Source organism: Lissotriton vulgaris, chromosome 12 (assembly GCF_964263255.1).
Source record: "Lissotriton vulgaris chromosome 12, aLisVul1.2, whole genome shotgun sequence".
Taxonomy (NCBI): domain Eukaryota; kingdom Metazoa; phylum Chordata; class Amphibia; order Caudata; family Salamandridae; genus Lissotriton; species Lissotriton vulgaris.
In genome coordinates this window covers 505,835,039-505,862,334 of record NC_141700.1, presented here as the reverse complement: position 1 = coordinate 505,862,334, position 27,296 = coordinate 505,835,039, and the positions used below count along the sequence as shown (strand labels likewise).

Genomic DNA, 27,296 nt, shown 5'->3' with positions numbered 1-27,296 from the left:
TCCACTAATTGTTGGTGCTGAAGGTGAATATTGGAATGTAATAGCAATGCTTTGTTTGAGGTACAAAGGTATTATAGTATAACATGCTTTAGATCAGGTCTGTAGTGCAATAGCCAGACTAACTTCTGTATTTGACACAACTAAAAGATCAGGAATGACATTGGTCTACACTGTAGAGCAGTTCTGAAATACATTGTTTGATTAGCATGTGTTAGCAGGTTAAGAAAAAGACAATTGCTGAGTTGTTAACGAGTACTAGCAGAGAAGAATCACAAGATCTGCACAGCTTGAATCACTGTAGGGGATGCAGGACAGCCCAAGACTGCATGGTGATGCAGCCAAGAAATATCTTCAATGCAGTGTTTGAATAGCATAAGCATAAGCAAGAGAAAGGATTATTGGCAGAATGGTTATACTATAGACCTACAAACAGGAGCTCAGATACATCACAGTTCAATCTTTCGATTAACTGAAGGAATGCCTGGTACGGAAGGAATACTTCAAGGAGAATTCACTCAAGGGGTTCATTCAACATTCTGTGTCTTAAGCAAATGCACCAGTCTCTCTCATCTTGAAACTAAATGGTAAATATAAGCCTTGAATTGATTACAGGGAACTCAATGAAATTACCATATGCAGTTGGCATACTGTCCTCATCTCAGTATTTTTGGCCAAGTGAAAATAGCCAAGGTCTTCTCCAAATTAGTTCTCAAGAGGGGCGTATGTTTTGGTCAATGTTAGAGGAAGCGATAAGAGAAAGACAGCGTTTAATACCAAATATTGTCACAATGAATATATGGAATGCGTTTTGGGGCCTGATTTAGTACTTAGCGGATGGGTTAATGTCCGCCAGGGTAACAGAGTACTTTTCTCTGTCACCCTGATGGATATCCCATCCACCAAATTTAGATATGTACGCAGGCCCCATGAACATCTCTTTAAGCTGAAAGGAACTGCTGTTATGGTGGTTCCTGACAATTTAGAAAAAGTCTGACCAACAGGAGTTTGGAAAAACTAAAAAACAAATGACCCCTACAATATGTGAGTTTTCTCCCATGCTATGGGATGTCATTATTGATTATTTCCCTGTTCCTCACAGCCAGGTTTTTCCTGGTAGTGACAGGCAGGAAACAGAAAGCATTACACCATCCATCAATGGAATACCTAAGGTCAAGCTATCTCTAAATGAGACAGGTGAACCAAGAGGTTGGTGGACAGGGTACTCCATCACATTTGCAACAGAGTACCCTGGCCCACAAACTCGAGATCAGGCGCTTGGTCTCTGCAACACTCCTGCTCCATATCAATAATTTCTCAATGATGTGTTTAGGGATACCCTGGTTACTTTTGTGGTAATATATCTTGATGATATATTAGTATTTTCTTACAACCACGAAGAACACCGCAAACCTCTCAGAGATGCTCAGCAGGACTCAGAATGCTATCTTTAAACAGATCAGAAATTCTTGGTCTTTGATCATTTTTATCAACACTTTATTGAACATTTCTCACAGACTATCAAACTAAGAACTGACCTTACAAAGAAAAATCATCCATTGCTATGGGTTGAGGAAAGGAAAGAAGGCTTTCAGAATTTAAAGTCTATGCACTAAAGCACTCATTCTCAGTCATCTAAATTGCGCTCAGCTTTTGTTTTGGACACTGAGCCAGCCTCCTTTGCCATCAGGGCTATATTGTCTCTGAATCATCAAGACATTCACCTAGTTGTGTATTTTCTCACTCCTTTTCATGTCTGGAGCAAAACTATACAGTCTAGGACTGTGAACTGTTAGCAATTAAAGAGGCATTTACACATTAGAGACAGAGGTTTCAGCACAAGCATTCAGTGTCTGGACTGATCACAAAAAATAAAGTTCTATAAAAAGCATGAAATGCACTAATGCCAGACTTTCCTAGTGGTCCATCTTCTTTCCCTGGTTCTGCTAAAACATCAAGTACAGTCCTAGTTCAAGTCAAGGATAAGAGGACACTCTCTCACAATAAAGTATTGAGGAAGGCACCCCTTAGGGTGATCCACCGACCTTCTAGCCTTACAGTTAAAGAAACCCACCTACTTGAACAGATCAAACAAAAACGGAAGTGCAGCAAGAGCATTGTTTAAAGAAAAATGATAGTTTGAGGATAAGGATCAGAAACCCTAGTCCGAGCAGATAGACTTGTTTTACCAGAAGAAGAACTTCAAACCAAGATAGTTCTTGAGTCAGACTCCTCTTAGTTTGGTCGCCTTAGAGTTAAACGGATTCAGGAAATGGTAGCAAGAACATTCTGGTGTTCCTATTTCCGAAGGACAGTAGAGACCTATGTCAAGGATTTGCGCAGAGCCAGTCACAGAGAGAAGCTTCAGTGAGAGCGCGAGTTACCGGCCCGCGGCAGCCGCGAGAGAAGCCGCGGCGGCCAAACTAATCAAGCCAGACCCACAACCGGTGACCAGCGACCCGACCCGACCTACCTGAGACCTACCTACCCGAGAGTACGGGAAAAGTACGCCGCACGTCGCCGTTGAGGGCCGAGGTCCAGTGACGGTTCCGGGCGATGGGTGCCACAGTGGCAGGGCTGCAGTGGCGGTGTGAGAAGGAAGCGGGAGCTGCACGACCCGCAGCGACTACCGGAGCGAGAAGGTTGGTGTGAGCGGTGCGGTCAGTGGCCGGAGGGAGTGAGCCCGACATTGTAGGATGCATCAGGAGGGGGTTCTCAAGTACTGGTGGCAGTGCAGTGCAGTGCTGGATCACGAGGAGAGGCGAGGAGAGGCGAGCGAGGCGAGCGAGTGAATGCCTGCGAGGAGAGGCAGCTGCCGCCGTTGCCGCCTGAAGTCGCCCGGCCCCCCTCTCCCCGGGATCTAGGACCGGGAGAGAGTCGGCAAATCGCAGCAAATCGCGGTAGAGACCCGGACCCGGTTTTCCACACGGCCATACGGCCAGCACCCAGAGAACCGGTGCAACTGCCTCCATCACAACACAGGCAGCCTGCGAGTGCCAAGTGAGTCTTTATCCAAGCACCTGCAGGACTCTGCGAGCAGAGGTGTGTGCTACGATCCGGAGGAGGTGGGGTGCTGAGGAGCAGCTTCGAGTGGAGGACAAGTAGCGGCCGCGGGGGCAGCAAGAGCGGTCCACCTGCGGGTCTTAACCCCCCCCCCCCGCCAGTCGTTTCCAACCTCGCACTCCCTGCCTAATTCACTGCAGTTTCAGTTCACAGTCTGCTGTTTACAGTTTGCAGGTCGCAGAGAGCCAGCCCGCCCGCTGACGAGCCCAGCAGGAGCGAGGTGCAAGGTGCGCCGGAGGCGCTGGTGGTTGCTCTGCCATGTTGACCAGGACGGCGAGGGCAGGGGCCAGCTGAGTCACAGAAGCCGAGGTGCTTGCCTGCCTGCCCGAAGGGCCTGCCGCCCGCCCGTGTTCAGCGTTTAACTGTTCGCCAGCCTTCTCCCGCCAGCCTTCACCCGGCAGCCTCACCCAGTGCCTGGACCAGCGGCGGTAACGAGCTGCCCAGCGGATAACCAGTGGCTGCGGCAGGAAACACAAGGAAGCCAAGCAGCCAAAGCAGAACTACAGAACCATAGAACCGCTGCAATTACCTTTCATCACCCCGGGCCAGGGGGTCGCCTCACCGGGGGCCACGGTTTGGAGAGGGTGAGAACCAGGTGAGACAGTCTCATCCCTGGCACGGAAGCTGTTGCTCCCAGGTCCGCAGAGAAAGAATCCATCAGTCTCCGGGCCCCCCCAAAGCATCGAGCTCCAAGCCCCAAAAGCGCTGTTTTCTCTATGCACAGAGCCCCCTTAAGCGAGCCATACCCGCAGCGGTAATTAGGGTGGCAAGGTGGGGAGCTGGGGTCGTGTGCTCCGTGAAGGAGAAGGGGAAGGAGGAAGGAGGCGAGGAGAGAGGCGTGGGCGTCACGGCCAGCGGTACAGGTTCCACCACAATTTGCTCGCAGTAGTGGTGGTACGGCCAAGACCGCCTGGGTCGAAAGCAGGGGCCCAAGCAAACGCCTCAAATCCCCCTGCCCACCAATCCATCGACCTCCTACTTAGCCCTTAGAGCAAACTTGTCAGGCTATTGGAATATAAAAACGCTCTAAGGCCAAACAAAAAAGGGAGCGCAATGAGATCTGGCATGATCAGGCAACAACCAAAACCCAACTCTACATTGAGATCGCGGAAAAGAAAACTGGGGAAACCTGAGTCAACATCTCCACCAAACTCAAATAACCCCAAGGAACTCGATTCAAGTACAAGTAACAAAAACATAAATAACACAGAGGCCTCACCCCTTACAGTAATGGAAACATCAAATTTACCCACAACTCAACCGCTAAACAAAAACGAGCAAGTCAAGGTCCTTGCTGCTCCACCCTCCCTAATTACTGCCTTCCAGCTACCACAACAGTCACAAAGACCTGTACAGCCTGTACTATCTTCGGTACCTCCAGTAAAAAAAACTTGCGTTAATGGATCCAGTTAATCTTGTAACGATTGACGGAACGCCAGCAATGAAAAGGATATGTTCGCATCAACCCAAGATTTATACTAAGTTCGCCTTTCTTAAAGACCCTGGAACAGTTATATTCTCTATGACTGGGAACATTAGAGGTCTTCAATCTCCGCTTTTAATAGACGAGCGCGACTTCAGTCGCACGATTAGCAGCCAAGCAGGCTTATCCAGCCCAGTGGAAATTTCGCGCCCACCCACTCCAGAGGTAGCGACTGTCATCTCTACACCAACTTCGCCTGAAGCAAGAAGAGCGGCAGCATCCACCTTCCCGGTAGATCACGAATCAACCAACTCCAATACTTGGGAACTGGCGTCTGCCAGTAAAGCTTCCAAAAAAGACTGGAGCATACCAACTGAGGCCAAGTCTCCAGTTTTAGAGGTCGACCCAGATCCAGTACAGCAGGGTGAGATCCACCCTAGCAAGTTCAGCCCCCGTCACTTCGGCAAACAAGACGCGACAATGGAAATCAAGGCTTTGATACACAAAGAGGAAGAAAGGGAAGATCTACCACCGCCCCCATTAGTTAGCAGCTCTCCAAACTCAACAAAAGAAACTAGAGACATACGAGCAAAACCTTCACCAGTAATTGAAGAGCAACAAAGTGGTCTCAAACCATCGCCAATGCTAAACACCCCATCAACTCTACCCAAGTCACACCAGTTAAACCTCAGTAGTATCACTGAACAAATAGCGGCGACCAACAAGCCTGCAGCGCAAGGGGCCGTCCAGGGCGGCACTTTACTACTGAACAATGATTCCCTGCCCACCAAGAACTTTCCAGACAATGACAATGACATGTCCTCCATAGCAGCACAGGAGTGGGAAGAACTAGTGGCTACCTATAACCGTCATCCATCAGAATGGAAGCCCACTGCCGACGCCTTACCAAGTCCCGAGAGAAGTTACAGCCCAGGAAAAACAGTTCCCAAATCAATTTGGGTGACAATCTTAAACACACTGCAACACTCGGCTACGGCCCTGGACTTCCAATCTCAAAAAATGGACATACAGCTTTGTGTTTTGCAGACAATGGCTGATTCAATCTCAGGAATTGACTGGAAAATCTCAGAACTAAATGGCCTCATAAGGAGGGGTCAAGATGCCGTCCTTGCGGGCCAACCAACTCTATTACAACCACTACCTTGTGACCCAATTTCAGACCAACTATCATCTTTACCCACGATGTTGGGGGCACTGATAAGTGACCTAAAATCAGTAGTTCTACCAACCCAAACCTCACAAACTTCCGATCCGCCCCCAGATGTCCCAACGACACCAACAAGCTTATTGACCGAGCACCCAATTGAGCAGAGGTCAGATATCATTGTATCTTCAACCGAAACATTAACATCCAGACCATTGGCAACTGGGCTAACCACCACGTCTGCGACTACGGTCACATCTTCCTCAATAAACGCTCAGGAATCTTCTAAGACTCAGAGAAAGAACAAAAGGAAAGGAAGGAATCGGGCCCCAAGAAGCTCAAGTAAGAAGATAGAAATATATTCTAACTCCTCTCCTCTAGCAGCAACTGTCACTGGGTCTCCGACAGCCAATGAAGCACAATCTCCTCAGTATAAGGCCTCTGATACTGCACCTTCAGCATCCCCTACGGCACATTCAAAACTGACAAGTATCGTTACTAAGAAACCTGCACAAAAAAAACTCAAGCAGAAAACTTTACAATTCACAAAAACTCATGCGGCACAAAACTCTATTAACATCGAACCAACACCATCTGAGCTTGCTCCAACAAGAGGAAGAGTGGACACTGCCACGGCTTTCTATATGGAGTCCTCTCCACATTTGACACCTATACCGACTAGCATCACCAGAAACTTGCAGATAGCCGCCAATCAACGCGAGCAGTTAAATGCCTCAGTCACAGCAGGCCCAAGCAACCCTTTTCAACCAATTCAACAGGGTGACAAGAGACCACCGCCGGATCCAACCAAACCACAGTTTTTGAACAGTTCAACATCAATCCTTTTCATTCCAGAATACACATCCCGCGGCAGAAGTGATATACTGAATAGGGCAAACATACTAAGGCTCATGCACTCACTAACAAATTTATCAAACATCAGTTCATCTGATCTCCTGGCAATAGAGTTCCAGTCAAACACCGAACCTCGTCGCCCAGACATTACAAAAGCAACTTGGCACTCACTTGAGACAGCACATAAAATCATGGACCTCGCTACCCTACTCCTTTTCTTCCTCCAGCCAGACCTCCAGTACAAAAAAGTACTATCTCAATACTAAAAGGAGCGAGAAGCAGCTCGCCCGGTTCGTGCCCCCGAGATTTAAAAAACCCCAACTCTGAACAACATCAAAAGCTAAGCAGCTGTTCGTTGCGAAGAACTACTCACGACTGGAACTCAATTCAACGCACATTCGCAAGTTCAACTGTCAACAATTGACAGAAAGGGAAAGAATTCACCAATCCATCAGAAGGATATATGGACATTAGAATTTGCTCCTGGAACATCAATGGTTTGGCGAGCTAAAGAAATGATCCCGAATTTCTAGAATACTTGACTACATTCGACCTTATCTTGCTCCAAGAGACTTGAGAAGAAAAGGCATTTGAGCTCCAAGGGTTCACGTCCTGCTGTATTTCGGCAAATAAAAACTCAACTTTTGGCCGAAGATCAGGCGGACTGATGCTTTTCAAATCAATATCGACAATAGGCAAAATTGAGGCAATGGACCTGCTTATTTCTCCCCCCAGCGTCATTCAGGTGGCAAAGATCCTACTTCATTTAAAGAAGCTCCCCCAAGCGGTAACTATAATTAATACATACATTCATCTCAAAGACAAACAAAAAGGTGCGAAAGACCTAGCCAAATTGGTGAAAAAAATAATGGAAGTGTGTCTGATTTATTCATCTTGACAGGGGACTTCAATATGCTTCTAATTAATAAAGAGCAACCTAGCGACCTTACCCAAGACCTGAACGCAGCATGGGGCGTGCCGACACAAGGCCATATAAAAAACAAGAACCCAACGAAGAACTCCAAAACCCTACTTCGACATCTGGAACAACTCAACTTAAGGGCCCTGAACGGCCGCTACTCTGACGATGATCCACCAGTTGCCACCTTTCACACGAATAAACAATCCCATCTTGACTACATGTTTACATCTCTAAACATGCTTTCTTGGGTAAAGTTCTTCAGAATAGGTACGAGCGACCTCAGTGATCACCTGCCACAAGAGGCCATAATAAAAACCACTTCCCACCTGGAAACCGAAACCTTTATAGGCTTCGACACAGTTACCGTCCCAAATCTAAGGCGGCTTCGCTGTAACGCCAGGAACATTGATTCAATAAGCTCCATGGTGAAAAACCTTTTCTCCCAAGCTAGCAGCTATGCATCCAAGGCATCGGTTGTCTGGGATATTTTCATCAAAACCATTAGGGAGAAAATGGTAAAAAAGGTTCCCAGCAATTCATGCCATCATCAGACGCCCCTTCGTGGGAATCACTTATGTCCAGAAACGAAACCACAAAAAAGATTAGTAAATCAATTACTGAGACAGTTGCGAAAGGATCCAACAAATTACAGCTTGCAAACTGCCCTACGGGAAGCTAAAACAAAGTTGAAACGGATAAAATGGGGCAACCAGAAGCAAAGTAACGAAGACCTATGGGTGAAGCTAGTTCACGAGGGGAAGCAGAAGAACAGCTCCAGATTCTGGCAAATGGTTAAAAGAATACAGAATCCTGACTTCTCTGGTCAAAACTCGCATATAACTGAAGAAGTGTGGTCGAAATACCTATTGACGCATTTTAATAACGATGGGACTACTGACGAGGCCGTTACAAACAAACCTTGCTTAAAAACCACAAAGCACAACAAAGAAGCAAATCTCAATCACCACACTTCCACAAATCCCCTTGGAACGGGGGAGCATATCGCAATGAATACACCAAAACTCGAAAAATCAAAAACGGAAAAAAATTCAACAAAGGCATTTGAGTCAGGGCCAAAGCCAATTCTCCCATCAGACATCCAATGACAAATATCAAGGGGGAGACCAACCGGTGCGCCTGGGCCGAACGGCCTACCACCTATGCTCTACAAATCAGATGTCGATTTTTGGAGCGCATCTTTAGCACCAGTGTTCAATAGCATGAGACTCTCACAGACCCTTCCAGCGTCCTGGCACGGTTCAATTATCAGCCCGATACATAAACAAGGTAGCAAGAGGCTTCCAAACAACTATCGCCTTAATGCTCTCCTAGATGTGGAGGCAAAACACTTTGCTGGCCTTATCTTGGAGGAGCTAACATCATGGGCAACTGAAAATTCCATCATGCCAATCAACCACACGGGTTTCTGCAAAGGCCAAGGGACTACAACTAATCTCATGGCTCTATCACTGCTGATGGAAGCAGCAAAAGAAATTAAGTCATCCTTATTCTTCTCATTTATTGACTATACCGCCGCATTCGACCATGTGGACCGAAACAAACTTTGGCTAAAACTGGACAACTTGGGAATACCTAAATACTTATTAGACGTCCTAATACTTCTCCACTCAAACACCTGGATCAAAATCAAACTTGGGGCTGGAACACACCTCTCAAAACCCATAAGGACAACAAAAGGATTAAAACAGGGATGCCTACTTGCACCGATCCTATTCAATCTTTTTCTAGCTGATCTACCTGAGCAAGTAGACAAATGTTCCAAGCATGCACAGAAACTAGGGAAAATTACCCTCTCAAACCTGCTATATGCGGATGATCTGCTGTTGATAAGTCGGACTCCAATGGGCCTCCAACACCTTTTGAACACAACCCATGCTTTTTCAGTAAAGAACTCACTACAAATAAACTTCAATAAATCAAAGGTGATGGCTGTGAATTACAGGAAAAAAAAGAATCCTTGCTGGCACCTGAATGGCAAAAAGCTCGACCAGGTCATCACATATAAATACCTGGGAGTAATCCTGGACTCAAATAATACTTCTAGGCCGCAGTTCAAGTCCTTGCGAGGGAAGGCTATAATGACCTATTTGGCACTAAAATCACTGAAAGTCAAATTACCTGACCTTACACTTAAACCTTTTCTTGAAATATTGAATGCCAAATTAAAACCGACTCTCACTTACGAGAGTGAATCACACCACGGTAAGGACGCGGCGTTGCTGGACACACTCATAGCCAATTCATACAGGGCTATCTTTAATCTTCCCAAATACGTCTCCCCGGCTCAGATACGATTGGAATTCGGTATCTTAAAACAAACCCTAGAGAGGCGGTGTGTGTACGTAACAAACTGGCACAAGATTCGCAATGCAGATGCTGGATCTTTATGCGCAAATGTGTGGGAAGAACTACTTCGGCACCGCAACTTCGCGCCGAGAGCCTACTTATACGAATCACTCAAAGTTCTAGGCCTGACTGACATCTGGGAAACATCAATAGATCTCTTGTCTTTTAAAAAAGTAGCCAAAAAATCAGCTAGTATCATTTCAGCGATAGAAGACAAGAAGGACCTAGCAAATAGAGCACATGGATGGCTAACGGTGGGTGACTATGAAAAACTGCGGCCACAAGTATACTTCAGCATCGGCATGAAAATAAATGTTAAAGAAAAATTCTTAAAATTACGCCTCGGGGTAATTCCCATACTTCCACATCTACCGCCTTGGGAGAGAAACAACCCTTCACAATAGTGTCGCATGTGCAAAACCGGCAAGGAGGATATAGTTCACGTGATTTGCATCTGCCCTAGCGTAAAGGACTTGAGGTACAATCTATTACGTCCTTTCTTCAACCTACATGCCGTTCGGACCTGCAGACAGGCAGTCAAATTGTGCTTCTCTACTAGCCACATTAAGCTGAACTGTCAAGTTGTAAAGTTCTTTGACATAATAGGCAATAGACTTAACCACGCCAGATGAACTTTTTAAATCCCTCGAGGGTAATCATAAAACTGTTAACAATACTGTAATTTTATGCATCCTAATTTTGTTATGTTTTAGTAACAACAATTATTGGACGTTTTACAATTTTGTAAAGATTTTAATTAATCATATACAAATAAAAATATTTACTTACTATGTCAAGGATTGTGTTTTCCTTGACTTATCCTTGACAATTGTTGACTTATGTCAAGGATTGTGTAAACAAAGTAGCTACATCATATGAAGTAGGGTTTTTACAACCATTTTCTACACTTCAGATGGCTTCATCTTTTTATGCTTCACAGTTGCTATACATGAACCTCGACTTTGCAGTGTTGTCAAAGCAGCCCATGAACACCCTTTCGTTTTTAACAGGGTTAAACGGGGCACTTAAGACAGTTCATTGTACTTTTCTGCTGGCATGTTGTTTCTCGATGCACCACTGTCTATGACAAATGGTTTGGAGCACCATTCACCTTCAGTGTGATTTTGGAACAGTGTTCAAATGAATTTCACACTTTCAATTGTCGGTCTTGTTTTGACTGGCATTCTTCCTTATGAGAATCTAATCCTACAAGCACACTTCGCCAATTAATCATCATTCACATCACGCACCCATCTTCCTCACCGTCTCTTGACAATGACGGTGACAAACTTTCAGACAAGGAATTTGATGACAATCGATGTCGTTCAGTTTCTAGTTGCCTCAACTGATGTTGCTGCTTGACTTTGTGGTCGTGTTCAGAACGTCTCTGGACCTTTCTGGCATCCATTTTATTTTTTTTCGATGTGAAGCACTTAATCTTTCCTTCACTTTGCAAATCGTTACAAAATAGTTCTCTTTCCTGCAGCCTTTGGATATCTATCCAATGGCGGGACATTTACCTTCATGTGGAAAAGAAAATCCACATTAAAAACATAATTTTTTTACTGAATTAACAGGGGTTCGGGTTCCACGGTTCCCACGAGGGATACGGGTCTCAGGTTTGCTGAGCACACTAGTCGACCTCGGGGGCACTTGGAAACCCACCTCTTTTATTGCAAAAGTCTTCAAAGTCCTCAGGAGCTTCAGAGTTGCTAACCAGTCAGATGCTTCTTTGGTGCCTGCTTAGCAGGGGAGTAACTCCTTTACTCCAAGAGAGATTCTTCAGTCGTCCAGCGTTATGCAGATCGTCAAATTACTTGGTTTCTGCAGCAGTCCAGGTAATTTCTAAAGTCCTGTAGCCAGGAGTTCCTACTTTATACCCAAGGAAGGGGTGGGAGAAACTCTGGGGACCCACCTATGGGAGGGTCAGGACAGAGGTGTGGCTACACCCATATCCTTTGTCCAGTTTTGTGCCAGAGTAGGGGCCGATAGCCCCTGCAACCGGTTTGAGCTGGACTATGCACAGGGACACCAAATGTACCCCCAGTCAGACATCAAAGCATTCTTGGAGTGCAGCCACCCAGCCCCAATACACTAAAGCCTTTCTGGGAGGTGGTTACACTTTCCTGTGACAGGAAAACTATTGTCCAGCCTTCCCCTGCCAGAGTCTCGTCCAGCAGCAGGAGGACAGACTCGTGTCTGTGGCTGGCAGCATCCATCTTGTGATGCCAGGGCCAAGAAAGCTGGTACTGTGTGTACCGGTACTGTCATTATTTCTCCCTCTAGGAGGGTGGAATCATACCTCCCACACTAGCTACTGGTGTGGAGGTATGGTTCCAAGGTAATTGACACCAAACACGACAGTTTTCTGTGCAGCCGTTTTAAAGTTAGCATTTACTGCGAGGTTATAATGCATTTAAGAGTATATAGTAAAGGCTCCACCATTCCAACATTTCCATGGGGTCGGGCTGAGGCCCTAACAGCCCCACCAACTCTCTCATGGAGGCCTAACATTCTTAAATGGGCCTGGTATTCAACATCAGCCCAGGCTAAAATTTCCGGATCAGTGCCCAACAGGCAATCTACGGGGAAGTTTGGGGACACTGCTACTCTTTTTGGGCTGGTGACCCCTCCCCAGCTGAGATTGACTATGGCCATGGGATGATCTGTCCTGATACCATCAATGTTGGTCACCTGGTACTTAAACTCAGGTAAAAGCTGTTGATGGGGTACTAATTTCACGTCACTATGGTGACACTAGCCCCTGTGTACCTAAGGGCCACAGCTCTCTGACCATTTATTAGTGCTCCTGTCTGTACCTGCCCAAGGAATTGGGACTGACAGTAAAAATGGCAAATCTCATGCCACCATCACAGACTGGGGAGGCCTGTGAGGGGGACATGGGACCTTTCTAAACCGTGGTCCACCTCAGTTCCCCATGAGAACCCATCTAACTTTTTGGGTGCACTACTACCACCTGGGGGATTACTACTTGTAGTACCAGGAGGAGTGGTGTTGCTTGGAGGAATATTTTACTTATTGCTGACCCAAGGGCAACTGGGATAATCTTTCCAGTGGCCAGACTTCTTACAGACATGGCAATAAGGTTTCTTTTCAGATAAGGAAGGTCTTGTGGGGCACTGTAGTGAATTTATCTTTTGATTTATCCCCACCTTTCTCTTGGTTCTTGGAAGAATCTTTCTTCTGGTCACCACCCCGATTCTTTGTCTTTACTCTGGTTCTGACCCATTTGTCTGCCTTCTTTCCCAATTCTTGCGGAGAGGTCAGATCAGAGTCCACCAGGTACTGATGTAAAAGCTGGTTTTGAAAATTATTAAGGATCTGCTCCCTCATAATCAAATTGTACAATCCTAAAAAATCATGCACCTTGCTTCCATGTATCCAACTTTCCAGAGCCTTAGTAGCACAATCTACAAAGTCAACCCAGTCTTGACTCTGTGCCTTTTGGCTATCTCTGAACTTAATTCTGTATTGCTCAGTGGTTAAGCCAACCCCATCAGTCAGAGCACTATTCAAGACTTTCTAATTGTCAGCATCCTCTTCCTTAACAGTGATGAGCTTGCCTCTAACTTTTTCTGCAAAGGAGAGCCACAGGATTGCTGCCCACTGCTGCTGAGGGACCCTCTGTACTTTACAGGCCCTCTCAAGTGCAGTTATCCATTTGTGGATGTCATTCCCACTCTGGCAGGCAGGGACAATCTTTTTCAGGTTCCTATGATAATGAGTATGTTCTCTACCTCTACGGACACTGTTGCTGCCACCATGGGGCTCTAGACCCAACCTTTTAGAAGCTTTCTGATGCTCCAGAGATTCACTGTCTAAGGACAATTGCTCTCTCTCGATTCTGAGCTTAGCTCTCTCAAAGTCAAGCAGTTGGCACTTTCTATCATAAGAGAACTCCCTCTTGTGAGAAGCAGAGGTCCTATGAGAAACAGAGGTCCTACTGATACACCAGAATGATCAGACTCAGGAGAAGGAGATCTGGATCTTCTTGGCACTCTGCTAACTCTTCCTGGTGGAGTGAAGAGAGGACCACTTGGGCCTTCTCCTCCATCCCCAGGAAGAATTGGATTGTCCAGGTTAGGATCATCTTGATCCTCCTGGTCAGCATTGGAGTCCTGGTCATAGAGGTTTTAACTTCCTAGCCTTTCATCCTCTGCTGGCACACCCAACTTGCCTGCCTCATCAGACCCTGGAGTCTTTCTGAGGTCATCTGAAAGCAAAGCCTCTATGAGGCATTGAGTATTTGGGGTTTTCACTGTCTTCGCCCTTCTAGATGCACACATATTTCTCAATTCCGGAAATGAGAGATGGTCATACTTAGTACGCAAGGAGCCATGGCTTCTGCCCTAGAAGACATACTAGTGTTATGTGGTGTAGGCACCTACCTAACCTAGTGAGAACTACTAAACTCTCTTGAGTTTTGAGAAAGGGTGTGCTAGACCCTTGACTTACCCAACTCCAAGTTCAGTAGAACTCACTTTATTCTAGACTTGATTTATATGTACTTAAGTACCTTTAGTGGTTTTTAGTTAGTCACTCAATGAGATTATCTGGTAAAACAATAGCAAGCTTGAATCCCAACCGCTGCCACCAATGTAAGAAGTTGGCCTTGTATATGCTGTTCCCTAATTAAAGTGAGCACCTTGTACCAGTCCAAACAACCCTTATTGATGACTAGTTTAAAGACAACCTTTATTGAAAGCTATCCTAGTGGTAGTCTCGAAGGAATGTAAAGCAGCTTGTTTTACCAGTCTATAACTTCCTGAATGACCAAATGAAAGGAGAGCCACACCAGGTATATATAAAATATATGTATTTATTGCTAAACACTCTTTCCTAACCTCTTTAGGCACACAATATTACAGTACTAGAATGACAGTAAATAGCACAATGCACAGCGGGCTCCAGGGGGAGATCGAACCATATACTAAGAAAGTGGTATAACAACCACAACTTGACTAGACACAGTGCTTTAAGCACGTAGAATCACTGGGACCTCAAGGAACCACCCAAGGTAGTGACATAGGGGACCCACGGGGGACGTGTGCAGTGTGAGAACACAGCCGCGAGCCCCGTACAATCCTATGGGTAAGTCGCTGTTGGAATTTTAAAGTTTAAGTACGCTTAGGAGAGGACTTTTAGCAAACCTTTTCAGACTTAGAAGATTCTAAGGCCAACACCCATGTGACCCCCAGAGTACTCGTATTACCTAACCCAGGGAATCCGGGTGCATAGGTGTCAAATGGTGTCGGGAATCTTCGTCGTTTTCACTGGCGAGATGCTGCAAAGTGCTGCTGCCGTGAAGAGGAACAGTGTCCATTGTGTTCCAAGCCTGGATCGAAGCTGAGAAGTACCTGAAAGCAGAGGGGACAGAGTCTGGGTCACTTACCAGTGACCAGGGGCTTAGTAGACGAATGCTCACCGATGTCGAGTGTTTCAGGTGAGAAGAGGTGAAGCTTGACTCTGCAGCCTCGGGGACCAGGAGAAGTCGACGATGACCAAAGTCTGCAGGCGAGCTGTACCACGAAGGATGTCGAGTCCTGGGGGGGTCCGTGTCCGGATTGAACACCAACAAGCCTTGGCAACTGCAACCCACGCAGTCAGAGAAAAGATGCTTCGGTGAGGACCAGGAAGGTCCTGGGGACTCCCCAAGCGATGGAGAGTCAGGGCACGTCTGGAGCAACCAGGTAAGCCATTGGAAAGTTAAGGTTGCCTTCACAGGGACCCATGGGCAAACAGACCAAGGATCGCGAAGTGACCTCGAGAGGAATCACAAAATAGCAGCCCACGGAACACTTGTGGAGTGTAGGCCGGTAATCTTCGGTGGAATCACTGCTTGGGGTCTGGACTACAAGTAGCTCCCAAAGCACAGCTTCAGGGGTCGCCGGAAAGCAGATGCTTCTGCAAATGGACACGGTGCCCAGGGGTTCGGGTTGCACTGTCCCCACGAGGGATACAGATCTCAGGTTTGCTGAGCACACTAGTCTACCTCGGGGACACTTGGAAACCAACCTCCTGTATTGCAAAAGTTTTCGGAGTCCTCAGGAGCTTGGGAGTTGCAAACCGGTCAGATGCATCTCTGGTGCCTGCTTAGCAGGGGAGTAACTCCTTTACTCCAAGGGAGATTCTTCAGTCGTCCAGCGTCGTGCAGATCGACGAAGTACTTGTTTTCTGTAGCAGAATTTAGTTCAGGTAATATCTTAAGTCCTGGAGCCAGGGGTTCCTACTTTATACCCAAGGAAGGGGTGGGACAAACTCTGGGGACCCACCTATAGGAGGGTCAGGACAGAGGGGTGGCTACATCGATATACTTTGTCCAGTTTCCTGCCAGAGCAGGGGCTGATAGTCCCTGAAACCAGTTTGAGCTGAACTATGCACAGGGACACCAAATGTGCACCCAGTGCAGACATCAAAGCGCTCTTGAAATGCACCCACCCAGCCCCAATACACTAAAACCTGTCTGGGAGGTGGTTACACCTCCCTGTGACAGGAAACCTATTGTCCAGCCTGCCCCTGCCGGAGTTTCGTCCAGCAGCAGGAGGGCAGACTTGAGTCTGTGGCTGGCAGCATCCATCTTGTGATGCCAGGGTCGAGAAAGCTGGTACCGGGTTTACCTGTGCTGTCATTGTTCTCCCTCTAGGAGGGTGGAATCATACCTCCCACACCAGTTACTGGTGTGCAGGTATGATTCCAAGGTGTTTGACACCAAACACAACAGTTTTCTGTGCAGCCGTTTTAAAGTTAGCATTTACCGCGAGGTTATAATGCACTTAAGAGTATATGGTATGGCTGCATCCCAGAACAACCCTGGAGAATAGATTCCGAAGGCTGCAGAGGGGCCCTGCTCATGCATGGGCACCCTCTCACAAGAAACCAAGCACCCTGCCTTCAGGATTGATAAGGCCTGCCATAGGGGTGACTGATAGGTTTATATGTGCAGTGATAAGGTAGATATAGTAAACCTATATCTAAGTAAGGGGTACCAGCACCACCTTACACAGGTTGTACTAGCAGACCTATGGTGTCAATTTGAGTGGCCTCTCAGGGGTGGCATAATATATGCTGCAGCCCCTGGGAGGCCTCTGGGGTACCAATGCCCTGGGTATATAGTATACCATATACAAGGGACTTATAAGGGTACCTCAGAATCCAATCTGGAGTGTACCTAAAGCACATGCAATCAGTTTAGAGAGAAAGCAGATAGACTGGGTTCCTGATTAGCGGGATCCCAGTCAAACTGAGTAGAAAACCAGCAAAACACCAGGAAAAAAGTGGGGGTAACCATGCAGTCAGATTCCATCTTCCTACATACACTGTCTGGAATTATATTTATTTAGCAGCAGTTTGATTCATCTGGCTCTCCATAAAACTCACAGAATAACATTAGATGCACGGACATTGTGTAATGTGCCCTTCACATGAGCAACTAGATAGAACACTAGACCAGTGATTCTGCTTTGGGAATGCCTCAAGGTGATGAATCATGCAGTACCTGAATCTTGGCAGCACAAATCTATCACTGACGTTCGTTACCCATTCAAGATACAGTTGTATTCCTTCCCTAATATCCTCATGGCAGTGAAATGGAATGCTAGAATTTTTACGCTCCCTGTTGAATCTATCCTGATCTAACAGATTTAAAAATAGGGCTACCAAATCACCTTTATGGCTAATCTTCAGAGTCTCTGGATCCTCACAATATTCTGGTCTGCCAAGCCTAAAACATAGTGTTTTAATATAGCTTAACAAGGGATGTTTGCACCTAAATCCAGGGATAGACAGTCAACGTACCACCTTCCTCTTACCCTTGTGTCCATTTCCTGTTCCACCAAAGAGGTGGGTGCAAACTTAGAATACCTTCCAAGTAGCTCACGCCAAAGTCCCTATGACAGACAGTTAGTACAACTAGCTGGAATAGCCAACATTTTCTCCAGACAGGCGTTCTCAGATATATGCATATTTTCCACGTTGAGGTGACCTCAAACAACTGCCCCACATGTCATGGAAACCAGATCTCTCAAAGTTTTCATTCCCACTTTGTAGTCCAATCTTAGTAGCGCAGTTATAGATTTTTCAAACTGTTGATTTCTTAAATCTCTTTCTGCACCCATTTGCAAAGCGAATAAAACTGTAGGTCCAAATATGTTAATGAGCAAAGTCTGCTCAACTGAACACCATTTATTGTAATAGGATTGGTTTTGGCCCTCTCAGCCACATGACCATATAAAATTTATACTAAAAACTTTCAAACTTAGCTTGTCAATAAAACTTACAAAGGTTTTCAACAGTGCCTGAAGTCCATTTACTGTTCGCGCTACAAGTACTGCGTCGCCGGCATACAGAAGTGCCAGAATGGCACGCTGGTCAATCTGTGACATGTCCTTGCCTTTCTCCACTAAGAAACTCTCTGAGTTGTTAATATATGGGGTAAAAAGGAAGGGTGCAAAGACACAACCCTGCTTCACCCCCCACGCTGTATAAAAAGAGTCCAAACATTGTTCATTAAATTACATAATTCCTGCATAGAGTTGCCTAAGAACATTCACAATTGAGATCTCCACCCCCTTCTCCATAATTAAGGACCATAACTTGACATCATTTACACAGTCAAACACGCTCAACAGTTCCATAAATGCAAAAGAAATTACCCCTTTTTTTGGCCAACTTATATTTACTAATTAGCAGACTGTCAGTCAGTCAGTCAAAATACACTTTATTCGATTTATTTTTTTTAAATCATAAAAGGCAAATACAGTACGAGCAAATTTAAAATCCACAATATATATAATTACATCTCATGATCAATAAAATATTAACAATGCATAAAAAATATGTTAAAATTTAATTAAGAGTGTAAACAGGTTAAGAGGGGACAGTTTGCGGGACCCTCTTACACCTTGATCTAAAAGCAGCTGTTAGGTAACTTGCAACACTGAACATAATATAAGTGTTAGGCAGTGTTTGCAAAAAGATTAATGCTGGTCTGACTTGGGCAAAACCGGTGTCCTTCAGGATTGGGATTAAATATTTTTGCCTCTCAACAGTATAATGCCCACAAAAAACCATAAAACGGAGAGTGTCCTGGTTTGAAAACTTATCACAGTCACAGGGTGGGGCATCTTCAGGTTTAGCCCACGAATGAAAACAGCCAAGTGACTAGTGGATGAGATTCATTCTAAATTTTGTTAGCAGCAAAAAAGCTATCACTGCGGCCAAAAAAGCATACGCCTCCGAAAGAATCCTATTAGCCCCCTGTAAATCGAAGGAGATTTTTAAAGTCCTCGACGAATTCACTTCTGACTCCAGGACGCTCCCGACCCAGGCTCCCAATCAGGAATCGTGCAATGCGCTCAGCACGTTTTTCTTACAGAAAATAGTTATGATTAAGGACACTATCCCGGTCACCCCCCCTGGCGCCGATTCTGTCTGCCCCCCTCACAATGCTCTCTCCCTCACACACCTCCCCTCTCTAGATCCTGCATCCCTGGCCACACTGGCCGTCCGTGTTAAGTCCGGCTCACCGGACGACTGCTGTCCACCATCCATACTACGGGACATCTGCCTTACTTTACCTGACTGTATTCTCCCTCTGCTGAATTCTTCTCTCTCTACCGGCACGGTGCCCAGCTCTTTTAAGGAGGCTGTCCTGGTGCCTCTACTGAAGAAGCCCGGAGCCAACCCCGCAGTCTTGGCGAACTATCGACCTATCTCCCTCCTGCCCTATTTCTCTAAAATCCTGGAAGCTCACGTCACCGCCTGTCTCTCACAGTTCATCGAGAGCTCCAACTTTCTCGAGGCCAACCAGGACGGCTTTAGACCCGGCCACTCCACGGAGGCAGTGATCTTGGCCGTGTTGGATGCCCTGAGAGACGGCGCTGACAAGGGTACCCCCCAGGCCCTGGTACTTTTAGATCTGTCAGCCGCCTTCGACACGGTGGACCATAACATCCTCCTCCACCGTATCGAGCAGGCCGGCATCCAGGGCCTGGCGCTGGCATGGGTCGAATCCTTCCTGACCGGGAGGTCTCAGACACTCAGCTTGGGCACCTTTAGGGCACCTAGGGAGCGCTCTCTCTGCGGGGTCCCCCAGGGCTCCTCCTTATCCCCTCTTCTCTTCAATCTGTACCTCCGACCTCTTCTCTTTTCTCTGAGGCAGTGGGACGTCACCGTCTTCAACTACGCTGACGACCTGCAACTCATCTTTCCTCTTAACTCTCTTTCTGCTATCTCTAATTTCCAGGCGGTTATGTCCCACATCCTCCAGTGGATGAGCCAGAACCAACTTAAATTGAACCCCGGGAAGACGGAGCTCCTTCTCCCGGGCAAGAGCTCCATCCACTGGGGTCCGCACTTCTGGCCGGCAGAGCTTGGCCCCCCCCCCCCATCCCTGTGGCCTCGGTGAAGAGTCTTGGGGTCACTATTGACTCCGAGCTATCCCTCAAGCCCCAGATAGGGATGGTGGTCTCTTCCTGCATGTATCAGCTGCGCAGGATCAGGAAGGTGGCCTATCTCCTGACCCCCGAAGCCCTGATCCAAGTCATCATGGCCCTTGTCCTCTCCCGCTTGGATTTCTCGAACTCTATCTATCACGGTCTGCCTAAATCTTTTCTTCTCAGACTACAAATTGTTCAGAACCAAGCGGCGAGACTGGCTTTCGGGATCCCAAAATGGCAATCCGCCAGACCTCTCCTTACCAAACTGTATTGGCTTCCTGTCATTTCGAGGGTAGCCTTCAAGATCGGCTGCCTCACCTTCAAATCCTTAACCGGTCTCTGCCCTGCCTTCCTGAAATCCCTTATCAGTCCCTACTGCCCTTCACGTAACCTCAGATCTTCTCACCTTCACCTCCTGGTTGTCCCCCCTATCAAACTCTGCAGATCCGGAGGTCGGAGATTCGCACAATTGGCCCCTAAACTCTGGAACTCTCTCCCTCCCCCGCTCAAATCCTCTAATTCCCTCATTCAATTTCGTAAATCTCTAAAAACTTGGCTTTTCCCACAATCTAGCTAACTCCCTTCGCCCCCTTAGCATCAGATCAGCGCCAGGAAACCCACGGTGACAGTGCGCTTTACAAGCCTACCTTAACATAACTTAACATAACAGCAGGGATCTGTGGAGTTGTTTAGTGACGATTTTTAAATAAGGTTCCAGAGAAGGAGTGGTAGTTAAAATCGAGTGAGCTCTTACAAGAGGTTTTCTTAATTACACCTCCTCTCTCTGTAAACAGGCCCTCGTCAAAAATTCCTGCTTAATCCACTTGACATCCTCCTTCCTAATGTTTAGTGGAGTTGAAAAGAGCTCCGGTCTCCCTAGTGACGTGAAAGAGGATTTAATATATTTCAACCAGGGGATTCTCATAGCCCGGTCCCGTGAGATCACATCCTCCAGTATGCTGTGGTTGAGTGTCAGTTCAGGGTTCAACCATGTTTTAGCCCAAAAGATTAATGGAGCCAACTTAAGCCTATCCGCTATATAGGGCAGACCAACTTCCTCATGGATGGGGAGGGTCGGAGTGGACTTAGGGACAGATAAAAATTGTCTGATAAGCCCATTTTCCACCCTCTGGATTTTATCCTGGTTGACATACCCCCACAAGGCAGACCCATACAAGGCAATAGGAATGCACTTGCTATTATAAACCTTTAACACTGCCTCCAAGGGATATGCTCTTCGCCTTTATCTGGGGGCCCCATGAACCTCTCTCGTCAAATAGGACCCCCAGGTATGTGAAGACAGGGACCCTAGAGAGTGCCTCTCCCCTACAAGTGAAGGATTTTGCGTGCAGCTTGTGTCTCTGACTGCCTACAATCATAGTATGGGATTTTGTTATGTTGACTTTTAGGTCTAGGTTCTCCATGAAAGAACCGAAAAGATCCAGAAGGGTCTGTAGGCCATTGCCCGTACGCGCTATTAAAACAGCATCGTCCGCGTATAGGAGTGCCGGGATCTGCTTGCCTCCTATACGTGGTACATCAGCATTCCCTGCTTCAAGGTATTTCCCCAATCCGTTAATGTAGATCGTAAAGAGAAGGGGGGCCAAGATACAACCCTGGCGCACCCCCTTCTCAGAACGAAAACTATTGGTACACCTACCCTCCTTGGAAACCCGCACTTTGGCTGAGAGACCCTGGTGCAAGTTTGCAATGAGAGCTACTAAGGGGACCTCTATTCCGAGCTCATATAGCAGGGACCATAACTTGGACCTATTCACCAGATCGAAGGCCGAGGAGAGGTCCATGAAAGCCAAATATACAGACCCCTCCCCGGCCACCGTGTATATGGAGACTAAGAGGTGCAAGTTTGAGCATTGGTCCAGGGTGCCCCGGTTCTCTCTAAAACCGTACTGTATGTTTGAAAGTCCTCCACAACTCTCCAGGCCGTCCCTCAATTTAGCTAGTAATACTCTGCCCAAGATCTTAAAGGCAGAGTCGATGAGGGAGATAGGTCTATAACACCCAGGGTCCTCACGGCTTCCCTTTTTGTAGATGGGTACTATGATGGATGTTGCCCATGTTGCCGGAATTATATTATTGTTAGCTGCCCTGAAAACTCTTGTGAGCACCTGAGACCAAGCTATTGGGGAGTGTCTAAAAAAGTCCACCGGTACACCGTCTGGTCCCGGCGCCTTATTTTTAGAGGACTCAATGATTGCCTTGAGCACCTCCTCCTCATTAAACTCCACCTCTGTTAGGACCTGGCCCTCCACCATAGTGTTAAAAGCTGTACTACCCTTACCACCATACACCTTACTAAAGTGTTGTACCCACTTTTCATCTGGTATGACACAGTCAAGGGCAGTGTTGTCATCCCCTGTAAAGAACGGGTGCTTTATGATGTCCCAGAATCTCTTACTATCTTACTATCTTTAAGGACATCAATCGTGAGGAGCCATGCATTGTTTTTGATGGTATTTTTCCTCCGCTTTATGGCTAATTTATATTCCCGCCTCAGGTTGGAAATTAGTGCCTTGTCCCTCGGAGTGGCCTTTAGTGCATGTTTTAAAGATCTGTAAGTGCGTGAACAGCTGGTATCAAACCATTTATAGGGCTTCGGAGGGAGTTGTGATTGGGGTACTGTAAGATCCCTGGAAATTTGTACGCAGATGGAATCAAAGGCCATTATAATTTGGTGATTGGAAGCAGTTTGGTCCAAACAGATAGCCATTGACCCCTCAATTTTTGGTAGTAGGTTAGCCATTAAGGTTTCTTGTACCACCTTACCCCACTTTAGCCGTCTGCCTTGATCACTGGGCACCGCTGAGGCACAAACCTTGGGATGAACCACTTGTTTGCGCCATAAGTCACTCCAGGTTAACTCAGCTAGCAGGGGATTGTGGTCACTAAAGGGTGAGACCACCGCCTTATATTTCCCCACCCTCGGAATAAGACCAAGGGAGGTGAAAATATAATCAATGGTCGACCCTTTGGCCGAGCCTTTGTAGGTGGGTACCATATCACTACCCCCCGAATTCGGCGGTTCGTACAAGTTAAAACTGGCTAGGAATATCTCAAGTGCCTCCCCTGATTTGGTATGTTCGAAATGCAGGGAATCAGCACCATTTTGACCCTTGAATAATCCTGTGTGACATGGTAATTTACATTAATGAATATTAAAATCACCCATTAAAATAAGCTCGTACTGAGTATGTGTATTTTGACTGTAATTGTATAGAAAGGTTTCCAAAAGGTCCACATGATCTTTATCAGATGCCCTTACCCATGAGTTATAAAAATTGATTACCAGGACAATACAACCAGGCGAGACTTATTAGGATGTTGTGGGAACCAGACTCTAACTGCTTAAAAGACCCCACCAGATCTAAAGAAAACAGTGAGATGAGGCCCCCTTTCGCTCTCCCTGCACTACTTGGTGTTTCTGGGACAATAAAACTTGAGAAACCATCTAGCCAAAAATCATGTGAGGTGTCCCAAGTTTCTTGAAAGGCTAACACATGGTGTCTGGAAATAAAGTTGACCCAAAGAGGGTCAGATCTTTTAACTCTTGTGCCTGCAACATTCCAGCTAATAAATGTACATGGCTTAGAGGCCCCCACCCCCAGAGATGGTCGTGTGGATAGTTGTGCTAAAGCTGGTTGTCAGTCATTGGTATCAAGGTCTGCTAGTGGGGAGAAACTATTTACCAATGCCAAGTTGGGGTCAGTATTGGTGAGGGTAGTTCTACGCTGATTTGTACTGTTTGGTACTGTTTGCCACTCATTTCTCACTGGGCCCTTTCTAGGGAGTATGTTGGAATATCTTCCAGATAGAGTGGCCCGCCTTTGAGGGGGATAAAAGAAGCCCAAAGGGACTGCTCTCAGAGTGTCATTTTTTCGGATATCTGAGGCATCCCAAAAAAGTCTGTCTGGGCATTGTATGTTCTCAAAGTTCACCACTACGCAGTCACCCTGCACTGTTTTGGCTCGGTAACCCACCCAACCCACTCTTCTAGCAAAAATTATGCTTGGTGAAATTTTTAGTCCTCCACTACTGTTATCATCACACCATAGTCTAGCCTTCTGTATAAGTGCTGTGGTTGATTCAGCTTCCCCTTCTGCTAACGTGGGTACCCCTACAAAGACCGCCACAAAGGAGCAGCAGATGGGGGAAGATTTAGGTGTGCCTTACACTGTGTAAGCGTGTGAGCCGCAGTTGTAGTGGCGGCATCTGGTGGAGTATTTAGTTCCCGAGGTTGGTGGTGGGTGGGACCTGAACTTTGATTGGACTTAACATTCTTAATATTCAAGCCTGGCCCTACACTATTTGCAACCATGGGCGTATTTGTAGGTAAGGGTAACAGGGGTTTGTCTACAGCTTGAATAGATCCCTCAAGCCCCTGAGAACGAGATTGTTGCAGTAAGTGGAAGTTGTCAAATTTTTTAAGCAGATTGTCAATCAGAACGCATTTCTTTAGTAACCCTTCAAGGCACGTGTTCATAGTATCAATGATGTCTTTTGCGATGCCCACTAACAGGGGTTTAATCCGTTCCTCAAAAAGTGCTTCCAAAAGTTCCTTGAAAGGATCCACAGTCACAGACACTTTCTTAGCAGTTATATCGCCCTCCCCCTTTTTCCTCTTTTTGTTCATTGACTTTCCTGGGGTGACAGTATCAAGAGGTAGGGCGGGGTACGGGGCTGTAGAGGCGCAACCTTGTGTTGGATTAGTGTTTGAAGTGGAATTTGTGATAATTATGGCAGGTTCCAAGGGAATGACTGACTGCAGAGTCGCTTGGGGTGTAGTGGGTATGTCGGCAATCAGACCCAGTTCTTGTTGTGCAGTTGCTATTTCTTTAGAAAGGGCCCCTACAGCTGTTGTCAAGTAGGACATAATGGAGTCAGACTGTCTTGCAACCTTGGCTTTTTTCCCCCCAGCATCCACGCTAGCAAGATTTTTTCGCTTACCCATAACGTGGTAGGTGATAGGGGGGTGGCCGGCCCGGCCCTGCCTCCTTCTGCCTCGGACGGCCTCAGACGGCCCGGGCTCCGCCCGGTGACGCCCGCGCGCGTCCCGTGAGGCGGGAGTGGCTGCTGGAGTTTATGCCGAGCAGGCATGAAGTGCACTGTTGCGGTCCCGGTCCCCGGTGTCCAGGGGTTGCTGGGGATTGTAGTTTTCCTCCTGCGATCCTTCCCCGCTCAGCGGCCACTTTTGGAGGAGCTGCGGCGGCGGGGGAAGAAGAGGAGTGCTCCCAAATGGCCCGGTAAGGTAGTGGGTCCCTGTGCCCAGAGACTGCGTTCCCCGCTCAGCCGGAGTGGCTGCTGGAGTTTATGCCGAGCAGGCAGGAAGTGCGCTGTTGCGGTCCCGGTCCCCGGTGTCCAGGGGTTGCTAGGGATTGTAGTTTTCCTCCTGCGATCTACTTTCAGAAGCCTACATTGTCCTACATCTCGCTTGCAGACACAAGGGCTGACTTGCTTTCCCTTTTATAATTCTCTTCTCTCTGTGAATAATGATTTATACATTCGTCAATAGGATACAACTTCGTCTTGGATCCTGTAAGATCTGCTAAGCACCACATGAAAATCTTTATGGGCCCTCGAGCAGCTCATATCAAACCATCTGTACTTTCTAAATGTTTCTTGTATCGCTAATTATCTTGGTCAAGAAACCCTCTGGATTCACCCCATTCCATCTAATTAAGGTACTGTCAATCCACACTGCCTCAATATCCTGCAAGGCTTCAGAACCTTTACTCCTCTCACTCCCCAAACTTTTGTCCGCACTAAGTGGATTGTGGCCACTGGCACAGTTGTTATGAGTGCTGAAGCTGGTGACAAACGGGAACAAATTCTCAATTCGAAGTCTATAATCGATCGTACTCCCAGTACCTATCCCTGTAAAGGTATGGTCAAAGAAGTTGAATACATACTAAGCCTTGCTAGCAAAAGCAAAGTTATCCTTAATAAATTAGTTATTGTGGGCCTCCCCATAACTATCATGTGCAAAATGCTCCCGACACTCATCAGACAAATCCCTAATCCCATATGTGGTTTTTCGTGGCGAAGATATATAGGTAGGCATTAAAACCATCTGATCATATGATGTAAATCTTCTTACCCCTCATACGACAGACAGTATCCTGATCCTTGTCAAGCATGGATATCACATTTATTATTCCTGAGCCAAAGGTGTTATTCTAAAAATTCACAACTACAAGGAGACATCTGGTGGTCATTAGTAAACCTAATATCTAGTAGAAGGAGGAGTCTAGCTGTGTATGGAATCAGGGTGGAAACAGAGATAGTTAGCCCACCCTTGTCTCTCCCTGTCCTAGCTGGCATTCTCAAAGTCTCATAGGTTGTATAACAATTCATGCAAAAACTGCTGGTAACCCAGATCTTTTGTAAACACAAAGTAGAAAACATAAGTACAAACTTTAACCAGTCTTGGCTATCCAGTTTGGCTGTTAATCCTGCTGGGTTTCAAGAAATATTTTTTAAAGGGGGTTTGGTCTAAGCCATATTATAAACAGGCCCTCTGACCATCTAGAGATTTTGAACATCTAGTATGCAGGGAGCTACTGTAGGCAAGGTATTATCTGCTAAATAAGCACTGGCAGTAATTTCTTATGGGGTCTCCGGGGTATCAAAGAGAGTGGCATCCAGTCATTCTACATTTTCTATCGCACTAAGTGATTCAAATGTGTTTTCAAATGGACCAGTGTAGAATATTTTCAATCCACAGTGTCTTTTTTGTAGGAGTAGTAACACTCCAACTTGTATTCTTCCAGTATGTTTAGAACTCTCAATCTCATGGTACATTGTCACTCTTGAAAGTCCTTTGCCGAATAATTTAACAACAGACCCCATTGCTTTCTGAACTCCCATTCCGACCTTTGGACGGTTTCAAGATTTTTTCTCCATTGCCAGGGTCCACCAGACATGCTCCCTCCATTCCGCCTCCCAGGTGCCCCTGCAGTATCCCACATCAACAGGGTGGTTTGTTTCACTCTCCGGAGGAGATGAGAGATGAGTTTTCCATGTTTGCAA

The 27,296-nt window shown here is 46.5% G+C and overlaps 1 protein-coding gene across 2 annotated transcripts in view; it reads left to right on the top strand.

Annotated features, from left to right (window-relative positions):
* C12H16orf86 (chromosome 12 C16orf86 homolog) overlaps window positions 1-27,296 on the top strand; it is a 276,171-nt gene that overhangs the window by 209,984 nt on the left and 38,891 nt on the right. The gene's annotated exons all lie outside the window — the stretch shown is intronic.